Below are 14,998 nucleotides of genomic sequence, written 5' to 3'. Positions count from 1 at the left end.
AGTCCCTCACTCTTGAAAGTCAGACACAGAAATGGATGCCCTCCAAGAAACTTGCCTCTGAATGTCAATTAATCAACAATAGTCTCACTCAAGTACTACACATCTGCAGATGATGTCAACCCACTTAAACCTCTGAAACTCTTCCAGTGCTTGAACTCCATGCTTTCTCAAAACCCTATATAAGATCAGCAGTTTGCTCTGATCAGGGGGGCCACTGTCTGACTAACATCTCTCCCCTACCACAGTAAGCAATAAATTCAGTGGTGTTTTTTTTATTTTTTAGTATTTTGTTCTATTTTTAAAATTTATTTATTTTGGGCTGCATTGGGTATTCGTTGCTGTGCGTGGCTTTCTCTAGTTGCAGAGACCAGGGGCTACTCTTTGTTGCAGTGCATGGGCTTCTCATTGTGGTGCCTTCTCTTGTTGTGGAGCATGGGCTTTAGGTGTGCGGGCTGCAGTAGTTGCAGCATGCGGACTCAGTAGTTGCAGCACGCAGGCCCTAGAGTGCAGGCTTCAGTATTTGTGGCACATGGGCTTAGTTGCTCTGCGGCATGTGGGATCTTCCTGGACCAGGGATTGAACCTATGTCTCCTGCATTGGCAGGTGGATTACTAAACACTGCACCACCAGGGAAGTCCCCAGCTGTGTTTTTTTATATTAGATATTGAGTGCTGGGCTCATCAACCTCTGAGTCTTATATTTGATATTCTAATTTTATAATTGCTCATTTGATTTAGGTCCTAATACTATTATCAGCAGCTACCATTACTTGAGCATCAAGTAAGCCAGGTATTATGCCAGCTGTTTACATACTTTAAATCTGGATTACTTAATCTGAAATGAGAAGATAAAGCTGAATTTATTGCTTACTATAGTAAGGGAGAGCTACATTGGTCAGGCATAATCTCCTGGAACAGAGTTGAATAAACTTCTTTGTAAATGTCCAAGGAACCAGCAAATACAACCTCTGAGATATCTTATATACGAATAGAGATATGGTCTTATAAAAGGTGTGCTAGTAATTACCCAGCATAGAAGGGTATATGTTTACTAGACAGTGGGAGAGTTTTTACCACTTTTCAGGTGATCGTATTTCCAGGGAGTATCTACTAGGTGTTAGACTAGGACATTGCACTGAAATAAAGTATCATATCATTTAGTTGCCAAATCATCCAGTACCTCATTAAATGCTTTTTGATAAAATTTACTTAAAACAATAGCCAAGTATCATGCAACAGCATCTCCTATCATACAACACATTAATATAAATTTACTGGGTGGAAAATGGGGAAAGGGACAAAAAAGATGGGGTGGTTCTGTATTGATATCAAAGAGTTCATAAAAGGATAAACTCAGGTCCAAAATCTTCAGTCCACATCAAAGACTTCATGTCCTGATGACGGTGGAAACAGCCCAGCCCTAGTTGCTGGGCTCAGGGAATCAGGGTGATGTAGCTGTTCTAAGTGAAGAAGCTCCTCTGTCAAGGACACCACCTCTCTTTAGTTCAGAATGACACTTCTTGGGCACAAGTCTAAGATTCAGTTTATTCTCCCATCGATGTAGAGCAGACTGATCGGATATGCTGCTGTGCCTTTTATCTTGGTCCTATTGGAAAGAAAACACACCCCAAAACTGTTAGAAACTAACTGCAGAGCTGAGGACCTATTTTGTCTTTATGGATGTCATTTTCTTTTCAAGATAGGTGGTTCTAAACTAGACAGCTTGGGAGAGGTAGAAGTTTTAAGAAAGAAATTCAGTTCATTGGTTTTCCAAACAGCAGTTTAAAGAGATCTACAGATTAGTGGAGAGTAGCTGGATGAAGAGAGAACTTGTGTAATTAGAAATCTGAGAAGGAACAAATCCAGAATTGCTTAAGACACACAAATATTCCACCTCTTTCCGCCACCTGTCTTCCCTCTGCAACGGGTTTTTGGTCAGCTCAAGTTGTAGGCCATCGCGTTTGCACTTAAACCAGCGCCAAGCTTGTTCCAGGTTAGCTGTTATCTGCACATACAAATGTTCTCATTAAAATTTACAACAAAGGAACACTTAATCATTTTGTGTATTAGTTCAAGAGACTCTTTTTTTTGCGGTACATGGGCCTCTCACTGTTGTGGCCTCCCCCGTTGCGGAGCACAGGCTCCGGACACGCAGGCTCAGCGGCCATGGCTCACGGGCCCAGCCGCTCCGCGGCGTGTGGGATCTTCCCGGACCGGGGCACGAACCCGTGTCCCCTGCATCAGCAGGCGGACTCTCAACCACTGTGCCACCAGGGAAGCCTGAGACTCTTTCTTTTTACACTGTATAATTTAAAATCTTTATTTCCCCACACAATTAGAAAATGGGCTTCATATTAGTTAAACTGGAAGTTTTCTTCCTATAGTTGCCAGTTCAAGAGACTTTACCTAGATATTAAAAGACTCAAATTCTAACTTCATGGTCTTTGCCACCTGTTTGCATAATACACATCCTCCTATAGATGAGAGAATAATTTCTGAATATGGAGTTAAACAATGAATGCAAACCTGCTGATTTTCATGCATTTGTTAATATTTCCTGGATGTGAACTGAGGTGAGAGGGCTCGGGAGAAAGTTAAGATAGGAGTGAAAGTACAAGATGGCATTGAAAATTCGAGTGGTAGTTCAAACCACACTTTGAGTTCTGCTCTCTGAGACTAAACACTTCTCCAAAGTCCCTGAACTGTAAAGCCTAGATTTTCCTGCTGTGCTTTATAAAGGTAATAGAACGAATTAGTAAAAACACTGGACCAGCTTAGTGTAAGTGGTATTTTTTATTTCCTTTATCAAAATATTTTATACTTTAGCTCCTAAGCACAAACTTCCAAATGATCTGTTAGACTTGAAAACAGTCCCTCTAATAGTCTGCCTTTGAAGATGATCTAGAATCAGTATTCATTTACTTGACAAATATTTATTGAGTGCCTATATGTGCCTAGCACTTTTCTATGTATTTGGGATATTTTGTTATTTTGAAGGTAGAGCCAACAGGTTTTTATTATATATAAAGGTTGCTTCAAAATAGCTGTAGAACATATCCTCTGAAATAAAAAGTAAAATGACTGGTTTTCCCCCTTTGATTATTTATGTTTCATGGACAGCATTTTCATGTTTTGACTCTGAGGTCTCAGAGTCTAGTGTATTTCTCTCTTGCTTGGGGGAAGGCAAGTTCGATGAGACCAGGGGCTTCTTCTGGCTTATGCAGCCTATAGCTCCATCACCTAGCACGGTACAAGCCATATAATAGGTCCTTTATAAATTTGTGCTACTATGTACTTGTCCCATATTAACCAGGTCACAGTGTGAGTACAAAATAGTGAGACAAGAAAATAGAGCTCTGCTTGTCATTTAACTTTTAGAAAGCTACAAAGCTAAAGTAGTTTCCAGGTCTGTTTGTGTATCCTGACGACAGACACACTCCCATCCACCCCCAAACCAAACCCCACTTTTCTCTTTATCAGAAGTGGAGGGAAAGTTGCTTGAAATGACATTCATTGTACATCATGTCTCCTCTTGTATGGTGAATGAGAATGGAGCCAACGTTTATTGAAACTTACTCCAAGCCATCTATCAGAGTAACAGTGGTAGGTAATAACTTCCTGACTATTATACAAGTGGTAACTGATGAGTTACAGAAAGTAAATGTAACTTCCTTAAGGGCCCAGTAAGTGTCATTGTTGGCAAACTCACAAGAGACGAGTCCATATTCCTTTTAATTAATTAATTAATTAATTAAAGCATCTTTATTGGAGTATAATTGCTTTACAGTGGTGTTAGGTTCTGCTTTATAACAAACTGAATCCGTTATACATATACATATGTCCCCATATCTCTTCCCTCTTGTGTCACCCTCCCTCCCACCCTCCCTATCCCACCCCTCTAGGTGGTCACAAAGCACTGAGCTGATCTCCCTGTGCTATGCAGCTGCTTCCCACTAGCTATCTATTTTACGTTTGGTAGTGTGTATATGTCCAAGCCACTCTCTCACTTCGTCCCAGCTTACCCTTCTCCCTCCCTGTATTCTCAAGTCCATTCTCTAGTAGGTCTGTGTCTTTATTCCCGTCTTGCCCTTAGGTTCTTCATGACCTTTTTTGTTCTTTTTTTTTAGATTCCATATATATGTGTTAGCATATGGTATCTGATTTTCTCTTTCTGACTTACTTCACTCTTTATGACAGACTCTAGGTCCATCCATCTCAGTACAAATAACTCAATTTTGTTTACTTTTATGGCGAGTAATATTCCATTGTATATATGTGCCACATCTTCTTTGTCCATTCATCTGTCGATGGACACTTAGGTTGCTTCCATGTCCTGGCTATTGTAAATAGAGCTGCAATGAACATTGTGGTACATGACTCTTTTTGAATTATGGTTTTCTCAGGGTATATGCCCAATAGTGGGATTGCTGGGTCATATGCTAGTTCTATTTTTAGGTTTTTAAGGAATCTCCATACTGTTCTCTATAGTGGCTGTATCAATTTACATTCCCACCAACAGTGCAAGAGGGTTCCCTTTTCTCCACACCCTCTCCAGCATTTATTATTTGTAGATTTTTTTTTTTTGCAGTACACGGGCCTGTCACTGTTGTGGCCTCTCCTGTTGTGGAGCACAGGCTCTGGACGTGCAGGCTCAGCGGCCATGGCTCACGGGCCCAACTGCTCCGTGGCATGTGGGATCTTCCCAGACCGGGGCATGAACCCATGTCCCATGTATCGGCAGGTGGACTCTCAACCACTGCACCGCAAGGGAAGGCCAATTGTGTGTAGATTTTTTGATGATGGCCATTCAGACTGGTGTGAGGTGATACCTCACTGTAGTTTCGATTTGCATTTCTCTAATGATTAGTGATGTTGAGCATCTTTTCATGTGTTTGTTCACCATCTGTATCTTCTTAGGAGAAATGTCTCTTTAGGTCTTCTGCCCATTTTTGGATTGCATTTTCTGTTTTTTTGATATTGAGCTGCATGAGCCTCTTGTATATTTTGGAGATTAATCCTTTGTCAGTTGCTTCATTTGCAAATATTTTCTCCCATTCTGAGGGTGGTCTTTTCATCTTGTTTGTGGTTTCCTTTGCTGTGCAAAAGATTTTAAGTTTCATTCGGTCCCATTTGTTTTTGTTTCTGTTTCCATTTCTCTAGGAGGTGGGTCAAAAAGGATCTTGCTGTGATTTATGTCTTAGAGTGTTCTGCCTATGTTTTCCTCTAAGAGTTTGATAGTGTCTGGCCTTACATTTAGGTCTTTAATCCATTTTGAGTTTATTTTTGTGTATGGTGTTAGGGAGTGTTCTAATTTCATTCTTTTACATGCAGCTCTCCAGGTTTCCCAGCACTACTTATTGAAGAGGCTGTCTTTTATCCACTGTATATTCTTGCCTCCTTTGTCAAAGATAAGGTGACCATATGTGAGTGGATTTATCTCAGGGCTTCCTATCCTGTTCCATTGATCTATATTTCTCTTTTTGTGCCAGTACCATACTGTCTTGATAACTTTAGCTTTGTAGTATAGTCTGAAGTCTGGGAGCCTGATTCCTCCAGCTCTGTCTTTCTTTCTCAAGATTGCTTTGGCTATTGGGGTCTTTTGTGTTTCCATACAAATTGTGAAGTTTGTAAGTTGCTTTGGGTAGTATAGTCATATTCACAAATGTTGATTCTTGCAATCCAAGAACATGGTATACCTCTCCATCTGTTTGTATCATCTTTAACTTCTTTCATCAGTGTCTTATAGTTTTCTGCATACAGGGCTTTTGTCTCCTTAGGTAGGTTTCTTCCTAGGTATTTTATTCTTTTTGTTGCAATGGTAAATGGGAGTGTTTCCTTAATTTCACTTTCAGATTTTTCATCATTATTGTATAGGAATGCTAGAGATTTCTTTGCATTAATTTTGTATCCTGCTACACTACCAAATTCATTGATTAGCTCTATTAGTTTTCTGGTAGCATCTTTAGGATTCTCTATGTATAGTATCATGTCATCTGCAAAAAGTAATGTTTTACTTCTTTTTTTCTGATTTTCATTCCATTTTTTTCTTTTTTCTTCTCTGATAGCTGTGGCTAAAGCTTCCAAAACTATGCTGAATAATAGTGGTAAGAGTCGGCAACCTTGTCTTCTTCCTGATCTTAGAGGAAATGGTTTCAGTTTTTCCCCATTGAGGACGATATGCCTACTTTCTGGAGGGTTTTTATCATAAATGGGTTTTGAATTTTGTCAAAAGCTTTCTCTGTATCTATTGAGATGGTCATATGGTTTTTCTCCTTCAGTTTGTTAATATGTTGTATCACATTGATTGATTTGTGTATATTGAAGAATCCTTGCATTCCTTGGATAAACCCCACTTGATCATGGTGTATGATCCTTTTAACGTGCTGTAGGGATTCTGTTTGCTAGTATTTTGTTGAGGATTTTTTCATCTATGTTCATGAGCAATATTGGCCTGTAGTTTTCTTTCTTTGTGACATCTTTGTCTGGTTTTGATATCAGGGTGATGGTGGCCTCACAGAATGAGTTTGGGCGTGTTCCTCCCTCTGCTATATTTTGGAAGAGTTTGAGAAGGATAGGTGTTAGTTCTTCTCTAAATGTTTGATAGAATTCATCTGTGGATCCATCTGGTCCTGGGCTTTTGTTTATTGGAAGATTTTTAATCACAGTTTCAATTTCAGTGCTTGTGATTGGACTCTTCATATTTTCTCTTTCTTCCTGGTTCAGTCTTGGAAGGTTGTGCATTTCTAAGAATTTGTCCATTTCTTCCAGGTTGTCCATTTTATTGGCATAGAGTTGCTTGTAGTAATCTCTCATGACCCTTTGTATTTCTGCAGTGTCAGTTGTTACTACTCCTTTTTCATTTTTAATTCTATTGATTTGTGTCTTCTTCCTTTTTTTCTTGATGAGTCTGGCTAATGGTTTATCAATTTTGTTTATCTTCTCAAAGAACCAGCTTTTAGTTTTATTGATCTTTGCTACTGTTTCCTTCATTTCTTTTTCATTTATTTCTCATCTTTATGATTTCTTTCCTTCTGCTAACTTTGGGGATATTTTGTTCTTCCTTCTCTAATTGCTTTAGGTGTAAGGTTAAGTCATTTATTTGAGATGTCTCTTGTTTCTTGAGGTAGGATTTTTTTTGCTATAAACTTCCCTCTTAGCACTGCTTCTGCTGCATCCCATAGGTTTTGTGTCATCATTTTCATTGTCATTTGTTTCTAGGTATTTTTTTGATTTACTCTTTGATTTCTTCAGTGATCTCTTGGTTATTTAGCTGTGTATTGTTTAGCCACCATGTATTTTTATTTCTTACAGATTTTTTCCTGTAGTTAATTGATATCCAGTCTCATAGCGTTGTGGTCAGAAAAGATACTTGATACGATTTCAATTTTCTTAAATTTACTGAGGATTGATCTGTGACCCAAGATATGATCTATTCTGAGTGTTCCATGAGCACTTGAGAAGAAAGTATATTCTGTTGTTTTTGGATGGAATGTCCTATAAATGTCAGTTAAGTACATCTTGTTTAATGTATCATTTGAAACTTGTGTTTCCTTATTTCTTTCCAGTTTGGATTATCTGTTCATTGGTGAAAGTGGGGTGTTAAAGTCCCCTGCTGTGATTGTGTTGCTCTTGATTTCCCCTTGTATGGCTGTTAGCATTTGCCTTATGTTTTGAGGTGCTCCTATGATGGGTGTATATTTACAATTGTTATATCTTCTTCTTGGATCAATCTCTTGATCATTATGTAGTGTCCTTGTCTCTTGTAATAGTCTTGATTTTAAAGTCTATTTTGTCTGATATGAGAATTGCTACTCCAGCTTTCTTTTGCTTTCCATTTGCATGCAATATCTTTTTCTATCCCCTCACTTTCAGTCTGTATGTGTCCCTAGGTCTGAAGTGGCTCTCTTGTAGACAGCATATATGTGGGTCTTGTTTTTGTATCCATTCAGCCAGTCAGTGTCTTTTGGTGGGAGCATTTAATCCATTTACATTTAAGGTAATTATTGATATGTATGCTACTATTACCATTTTCTTAATTGTTTTGGGTTTGTTATTGTAGGTCTTTCCCTTCTCTTGTGTTTCCTGCCTAGAGAAGTTCCTTTAGCATTTGTTGTAAAGCTGGTTTGGTGGTGCTGCATTCTCTTAGCTTTTGCTTATCTATAAAGGTTTTAATTTCTCTGTTGAATCTGAATGACATCCTTTCTTGGTAGAGTAATATTGGTTGTAGGTTTTTCCCTTTCACCACTTTAATTATGTTCTGCCATTCCCTTTTGGGTTGCAGAGTTTCTGCTGAAAAATCAGCTGTTAACCTTATGGGGATTCCCTTGTATGTTATTTGTTGCTTTTCCTTTGCTGCTTTTAACATTTTTTCCTTGTATTTAAATTTTGATAGTTTGATTAATGTGTCTCGGCATGTTTCTCTTTGGGTTTATCATGTGTGGTACTCTCTGTGCTTCCTGGACTTGATTGACTATTTCATTTCCCATGTTAGGGAGGTTCTCAACTATAATCTCTTCAAATATTTTCTGAGTCCCTTTCTTTTCTCTTCTTCTTCTGGGACCCCTATATTTCGAATGTTGGTGTGTTTAATGTTGTCCCAGAGGTCTCTGAGACTGCCCTCAATTCTTTTCATTCTTTTATTCTGCTCCCTGGCAGTTATTTCCACCATCTTATCTTCCAGCTCACTTATCCATTCTTTTTCCTCAGTTATTCTGCTACTGATTTCTTCTAGAGTATTTCTAATTTCAGTAACTGTTTGTTTGTTTGCTCTTTAATTCTTCTAGATCCTTGTTAAATGTTTCTTGTAATTTCTCCATTCTGTTTCCGAGATTTTGGATCACCTTTACTGTCATTACTCTGAATTCTTTTTCAGGTAGCTTGCCTATTTCATCTTCACTTATTTGTCTTTTAGGTTTTCACCTTGTTCCTTCATCTATAACATTTTTTTTGTCATTTCATTTTTGTTTTGATGGGTGGTGCTGTATTCCTATCTATCTTACTGGTTGTCTGGCCTGAGACGTCCAGCACTGGAGTTTGCAGGCAGTTGGATAGAGCCGGGTCTTGGTGCTGAGATGAGGACCTCCAGGATGCCTGACTCCCATTAATATTCCCTGGGGTTTGAGGTTCTCTGTTAGTGCAGCAGACTTGGAGCTCCCACCACAGGAGCTCGGGCCTCACCTCTGTCCTGGGAACCAAGATCTTGCAAGTTTTGTGGTATTGTAAAAAAGAAAAAGAAAAAGGAAAAAAAGGACCAGAGCAGCACAATATCAAAGAATAAAAAAGAAAAGAAAATTAGAAAGATAAAAAATATATTAGGAAATATAAAACTATAATTGAAACAACTACAACAAGGTAAAATAAAACCACAACAGAAAAAGGGGGGTGGGTACAAGCCAAAAGGAGAGAACAATAACAAAGTGTAAAGAATAAAAAAAAAATTAGAAAAATTAAAGATTAGGAAATATAAAAATAGAAGAGAATCAACAATGAGTCAACAAGGTAAAACAGAACGCCAAACTAAGAGAGGAAAAAAAAAGCCTTAGCTATGGGGTGGTGGGGTTTAGGCAGGGGTGGAACTTAGGCAGGGGCGAGTTTTAAGGTGGGGCAAGACCTAGGCTCAGAACTCTCATAGCAGGAAAAGGCACTGGGGGTGGGGCCTAGGTGGGGTGATGTTCAAGTGTGGGGCAGAACCTATGCTTAGGACCTGGGTGGAAGGAAGGGAGGGCCTCTGCAGTGTGGAGTTCTAGAGTTTGGAGGTAAGGCCCTGAGTGAGGTTGTGTGGGTGGGGATTAGGCCCAGTGCCCTGGACGGGGTCTCTGAGTATAGAGGTGAGGGCCTGGGTGGGGGGTGTAGGGGCAGGGCTTGGGCTCTGCGTAGTAGGAGGGAGGCTCTAAGGATTAGGCCCAGGAGCCCAACAGGGAAAGTGCTGGCCCTGTTTCCTTCCATTCCTCTGTGCGCTCCACCACTGTCTCCTCCAGGGTCTCCCCCGTTGCTGCAGGACCCCTAGCCGTGGGTGTGTCCCACAGGGTGTAGGTACTCCTCCCCTCGCCCAGCCAACCCTCAGGGGTGCCAGTCACACAGGTCCAGCCTTTACTTTTCATCCCCCTTCCATCCGACTCCCTCAGGACCCGCACAGCTGGAGGGGGCCTCAGTGAGCAAAGGGTCAGGCCCGGGATCTCAGCAGGCTCCCAGTGGCCCAAGTGGGCAGGGGAAACCTGGTCCTGATCCATTTTGATCCTCTGTCCTCCCATTGGTACCAAAATTTCCCCCTACAGGCATGGAATTCCTAACCCTCCCCTACCTGCCCGTCAGGTGCCAGTCTAGTCCCACCTCAGCTTCTCCTCCCCCTTCACTCCCACCCACGCTCCAGGTCCTACCTGGTCTCTGGGGGTTCCTCCCGTCCCCTTAGGTGTCCGTGGTCCCCCAGGTGCCCTCGTTGTGAGGAGACGCGAATTCCGCGTCCTCCTAGTGCACCGTCTTCACCCTGCCCCCCCATATTCTTTTTAATATACCATTCTGACAGTCATATTATCATGTAACTTAATGGCTACAAAAGGGATAAACTGGCAGCAATGTCACTGTGATACCTTTATCTTAATAATCTCTTCTTTTTTGAATTTTATTTATTTATTATACAGCACGTTCTTATTGGTTATCTATTTTATACATATTAGTGTAGATATGTCAATCCCAATTCCAGGGATTTCTGGAATTTCAGGGGCTTGGACGACCAAGTTAATATTAGTCAATATCAATCAATCTTTTAGCATTCTATGATGTCTCATCAAGACACAGAATCTTAATCTAAAACTATTCTTTATAACGGAGGCTATACTAAGGTATTGGTTCTTGCCTTTTGCACTCCTGACAACTGTGTTACTGAAGGATATTACACGGACTAGTGTTTCAGGGTCATCGTGTCTGAGGAAGCTTGTCTAAGTCTTCATGTCCGTGGGTCTGCCTTACCTGTTCTGATTCCACACTAGCTTCTTTCAGTTTATCCTCTGTTGCCTCTTTACATTTCTTCAGGTGTCTAACTGTTTCTTCCAATTCCTGAAAACGTGATACAGAGATCTTTGACAAACTCCCAACGTACTATATATGGAAGAAAAAGCTTCAATATTGTAATAAATGAGCAACCAAATTATGAAAGTATGATGGGGTACTTTCTAACTCCAGGTGCTACCAGACTATAGGATAAAAACTATTATTTTCAGTTGAACCTACAGTATACATTTGTGTATATGATTATAGATTTTGATTTACAGATTCTCCTGAGAAAAGATGATTAACATCTCTTTCCAGAACTGGAGAATACTTTTCATAGCAGACAATCTCTGTTGGAAGGCAAGAGCAACGTCTTGTACAATCACTGTGGAAGAGACAGCTGGGGAGCCAGAATGTGACACTGGCAGCTAATGAGAAACCAAACACTGATGCAGCAGTATCTCTGCGGGTCAAAGAGTCTCCCCCCCACCTCACCCCAGGCAATCTGCCCACTTCCCAGGTGTAGCTGTAATTCCCAGAGAACACATGGTGGTGGTGTGGCTCTGAAACCATCTTCCCAAGACATCACTGCCTGCCTGGATCCTCATCAGATACTAAGTAGGAGAGGAGAGTTAGGGTTTCTCATACAACATTCCTCCTCTCTATGTTCTGAGCATTATTCGCCTTAGCTGATAAGTGGAACTTAATTTGGGCCTTTTGATCCTTTATTTTCTCCTTGCTGCTGTTCAGTACCTTTTCCAAATCTGTGAGTTTCTGCCGCAGCTCCCGGTTGGTCCGGGATACTTCCACTTCTCTGAAGTTGCTTTCATCAAGGGCTTTTTTCAGCTGTGGGATACAAAGGGACAATTAGAACATTTTAACCTCCCATTCAGTAAGAGAAGCTTATGTTTAGCTGTGTCCCTATATTTTGTTCTCTTTGGACCTTTCTTTTAAAAAGGAGGTTAAGTGATGGGACTTCCCTGGTGGTCCAGTGGCTAAGACTCTGTGCTCCCAATGCATGGGGGCCGGGTTTGTACCCTGGTCAGGGAACTAGATCCTGTGTGCCACAACTAAAGATCCTGTGTGCTGCAACTAAGACCTGGCACAGCCAAATAAATAGATATTTTTAAAAGGAGGGTAAGTGAGGCAATATTAAGAAGTAGATTTGTGGAGAAACACTCTCAGTGATTTTCATAATTTTTAACACTAAAGAACACAATTATTCTTAGAACAGATAATGTAAATGTATGTGCGTCATTTGCTTTTTAAGAGCATGGCTTTGGAATCAGACAGAAGTTAAAATCTCAGCTTCACCACACACTAGTCAAGTAATTTCAGATAATTAACTTCCCTAAGCTAAAGATTCATCATTGGAAAAGTATGAGAAAAGCCTACTTCATAGAATTCATGTAACAGTTAAACAAGAGGAGGCAGAGAAGGAATATAGAGCCTGGCAAATACTAATTGCTCAGTGCTCATTGCTGTGCATTAAAGGTTTTTTTTTTTCTTTAAAAGCTTAAGCTCGTCTCTTTCTGTCACTTGTGACCTCACGTATGGAGAAGTGAAAATAAATTATATGGAGTTTATGTAAATACACCTGTCAGTTATTGACTATCCTTGCCTGTATTTTTATAATCTTGCTTTTTTTTTCTCTTGAGGTATAGTTGATTTATGATATTATATTTGATTTAGGTGTATGACATAGTGATTAAAATTTTTTATAGATTATACTCATTATTATAAAATACTGGCTATATTCCCTGTGCTGTACAATATATCCTTGTAGCTTATTTACATAGTAGTTTATAATTCTTATGAATATTGATTTTGTTTAGAAATTTTAATAAACTTGTCTAGTGGAAAAATAACATAGTGATTACTATTGAAAACAAGAAAACAGGCCCACAATGAAGTCACTTATGCTAAACCTTATGTCACCAAACTGAGACTTAATTACAGTTTTGGCTCTCCCAGAAAAGGACTCTTAAACCAGTCAATCAGGAATGGCCTGAACAACATTAGGTGAGTAATCTGCCTGACAGACCCCTGCCATCCATAAAGGAAGTAACTCTGCTACTAGTAACTAATCTACTTTTTTGCCTAGTATAACTTCCTTGTTCCTGCTCCCCTCTGCCTATAAAAGTCTTTCACTTTATACAACTCCTCAGAGCGCCTTTCTATTGCAATCGATTGCATACTGCCTGATTCAAATTGATTTTTGTTCAAATACACTCTTAATTTTATTATTCCTCAATTTATCTTTTAACGGTACTGAAATCATTTTACAGTGTTCCCCCTCTTCCTCATATGCCCTTAAATGAGTACCACTGGATTTGTAGGAAGAAGAGACGGCAGCTCTCCTCCCCCTTCACTCCCCTGCACGCCCCAGGTCCTCCCTGGTCTCTGGGGGTTCCTCCCGTCCCCTTAGGTGTCCGTGGTCCCACAGGTGCCCTCGTTGTGAGGAGACGCGAATTCCGCGTCCTCCTAGTGCACCGTCTTCACCCCGCCCCCCCATATTCCTTTTAATATACCATTCTGACAGTCATATTATCATGTAACTTAATGGCTACAAGAGGGATAAACTGGCAGCAATGTCACTGTGATACCTTTAGCTTAAGAATCTCTTCTTTTTTGAATTTTATTTATTTATTATACAGCACGTTCTTATTGGTTATCTATTTTATACATATTAGTGTAGATATGTCAATCCCAATTCCAGGGATTTCTGGAATTTCAGGGGCTTGGACGACCAAGTTAATATTAGTCAATGTCAATCAATCATTTAGCATTTTATGATGTCTCATCAACACACAGAATCTTAATCTAAAACTATTCTTTATCACGGAGGCTATACTAAGGTATTGGTTCTTGCCTTTTGCACTCCTGACAACTGTGTTACTGGAGGATATTACACGGACTTGTGTTTCAGGGTCATCGTGTCTGAGGAATCTTGTCTAAGTCTTCATGTCCATGGGTCTGCCTTACCTGTTCTGATTCCACACTAGCTTCTTTCAGTTTATCCTCTGTTGCCTCTTTACATTTCTTCAGGTGTCTAACTGTTTCTTCCAATTCCTGAAAACGTGATACAGGGACTTTTGACAAACTCCCAATGTAGTATATATGGAAGAAACAGCTTCAATATTGTAATAAATGAGGAACCAAATTATGAAAGTATGATGGGGTACTTTCTAACTCCAGGTGCTACCAGACTATAGGATAAAAACTGTTATTTTCAGTTGAACCTCCAGTATACATTTGTGTATATGATTATAGATTTTGATTTACAGATTCTCCTGAGAAAAGATGATTAACATCTCTTTCCAGAACTGGAGAATACTTTTCATAGCAGACAATCTCTGTTGGAAGGCAAGAGCAACGTCTTGTACAATCACTGTGGAAGAGACAGCTGGGGAGCCAGAATGAGACACTGGAAGCTAATGAGAAACCAAACACTGATGCAGCAGTATCTCTGCGGGTCAAAGAGTCTCCCCCCCACCTCACCCCAGGCAATCTGCCCACTTCCCAGGTGTAGCTGTAATTCCCAGAGAACACATGGTGGTGATGGGGCTCTGAAACCATCTTCCCCAGACACCACTGCCTGCCTGGATCCTCATCAGATACTAAGGAGGAGAGGAGAGTTAGGGTTTCTCATACAACCTTCCTCCTCTCTATGTTCTGAGCATTATTCGCCTTAGCTGATAAGTGGAACTTAATTTGGGCCTTTTGATCCTTTATTTTCTCCTTGCTGCTGTTCAGTACCTTTTCCAACTCTGTGAGTTTCTGCCGCAGCTCCCGGTTGGTCCGGGATACTTCCACTTCTCTGAAGTTGCTTTCATCAAGGGCTTTCTTCAGCTGTGGGATACAAAGGGACAATTAGAACATTTTAACCTTCCATTCAGTAAGAGAAGCTTATGTTTAGCTGTGTCCCTATATTTTGTTCTCTTTGGACCTTTCTTTTAAAAAGGAGGTTAAGTGATGGGACTTCCCTGGTGGTCCAGTGGCTAAGACTCTGT

General features: G+C 40.2%; 1 pseudogene across 1 annotated transcript in view; it reads right to left on the bottom strand.

Moving 5' to 3' along the window:
• Positions 1-1,196: 1,196 nt before the first annotated feature.
• LOC308609788 (coiled-coil domain-containing protein 150-like) overlaps positions 1,197-14,998 on the bottom strand; it is a 59,432-nt pseudogene continuing 45,630 nt past the window's right edge. Inside the window, exons 10-11 of the transcript in view lie at positions 1,894-2,004; positions 1,197-1,605 (exon numbers count right to left, since the gene is read on the bottom strand). The product of the transcript in view is annotated as a coiled-coil domain-containing protein 150-like (transcript). The remainder of the gene's footprint in view (positions 1,606-1,893; positions 2,005-14,998) is intronic.

Source organism: Mesoplodon bidens (genome assembly GCF_964165515.1).
Source record: "Mesoplodon bidens genome assembly, contig: HAP1_SCAFFOLD_56, whole genome shotgun sequence".
Classification (NCBI taxonomy): Eukaryota; Metazoa; Chordata; class Mammalia; order Artiodactyla; family Ziphiidae; genus Mesoplodon; species Mesoplodon bidens.
The sequence above is the reverse complement of the archived record's forward strand: the minus strand, read 5'-3'. Positions and strand labels throughout refer to the sequence as shown.